This window comes from Ursus americanus, chromosome 4 (genome assembly GCF_024610735.1).
Source record: "Ursus americanus isolate L20-20 chromosome 4, mUrsAme1.1.p, whole genome shotgun sequence".
Classification (NCBI taxonomy): Eukaryota; Metazoa; Chordata; class Mammalia; order Carnivora; family Ursidae; genus Ursus; species Ursus americanus.
In genome coordinates, this window is record NC_142130.1 from 74,597,119 (window position 1) to 74,598,661 (window position 1,543).

A 1,543-nucleotide genomic window follows, 5' to 3' on the forward strand; every position below is an offset into this window, starting at 1 on the left:
TCCAGGTACAAATAGTTTGACAGATCATTTCTCCCAAAATTCAAGGAAAAAATAATACCAATTCTACACATATGCTTCCAAAAAACTAAAAAGACATAAATAATTCACAAATAATTCTGTAATGCCAGAATCACCATGACACTGAAACCAGTCAGGGACAGCCGTGTTTTCCTGCTTGCGTGGCAGGCTCCAGTGCCCCCACCACTCTGCCACGCCCGACATCATGCTCTTCAGCGGCAGCTTGCACCAGGACCTGTCCCAGCACATGGCCAACTGGCTGGGCCTGGAGCTGGGCAAGGTGGTCACTAAGAAGTTCAGCAACCAGGAGACCAACGATGAAATCAGTGAAAGCAGGAACAGCGAAGATGTCTAGAACATCCAGAGTGATTGTGGAGGTATCGACAACAACCTGATGGAACTGATCAACACCTACAAAATCGCATCATCATCTAGGGTGACTGCTGTGATCCCGTTTTTCATACCCTTGACAAGATAAAAGGACAAGAGTCGTGCTCCGATTTCTGTGAAATTTGTGGCCACTCTGCTCTTGCTGGGGCAGATCACATCATCACTGTGGACCTGCATGCCTCTCAAATCCAGGGATTCTTTGAGATTCCAGCAGATAATTTGTCCACGAAGCCTGAAGTCCTGCAGTGGATTCAGGAGAACATTGCCGAATGGAGTACCTGTATTATCATTTACCTGATGCCAGGGGAGCTAAAAGGGTCACATCAATTGCAGACAGTTGAATGCCTTGATTCACAAAGAGAGTCAGAAAGCAAATGAAGTGGACCAGATGGATCTGGTGGCCATGTGAAGGACCGCATGGCTGTCCTCGTGGAGGACATGGCTGACACGTGTAGCACCATCCGCCATATTGCTGACAAGCTACTCTCAGGAGCCACCAAAGTTGATGCTATTCTTACCCATGTGATAGACTGTTTCTATCATTTAACCTCACTTTTTATTTTCAAGTATTTCTGATATATAAACTAATTAGAATAGACTTGGCCATACACAGAGGCAATGTAGACCTTAACTATTTGACGGTTTCAGTTTTAAAAAAGATGATGAAGGCAGGCTTAGAAGCAGTGCAATCCCAGAACTTGTGTATCCCTTGCTGCTTGTATGAGAATATTTAAGTGAAGCACCAAATATATTGGTCCCAGTCAACTCTGCTGAATGGAGCTGCACTCACATATCCACCAAAAAGAGGAGCCAGAGAAATACAAATATACCAAAACTGCTCATCCTCCAACTTAAATAAGATTAATCAACTTACAGAGAGTCATATTACAATTTTCCTTTTTAGATGTTAACTAGATTCAGGTATATATTATTTGCAGTGCTTGTATTGGTTTAGAATATAGGGTTTTAAGATGGTCCAACACTGTACCAAAACATTTCAACAAATCCATGCTATTTCTTTCTTTAAAAAAAGAAAAACAAAGACATTGCAAGAAAATAAAACTACCCAATATCCTCCATTAATATGGATTTGTAAAATTCTAATTAAATTTTAGGAAAAAATATCTGTCACTAT

At 41.3% G+C, this 1,543-nt stretch overlaps 1 pseudogene; it reads left to right on the forward strand.

Moving 5' to 3' along the window:
* The first annotated feature begins 220 nt into the window (after nucleotides 1–220).
* Nucleotides 221–984, forward strand: LOC123784393 (ribose-phosphate pyrophosphokinase 2 pseudogene; annotated as a pseudogene).
* The last annotated feature ends 559 nt before the right edge of the window (nucleotides 985–1,543 follow it).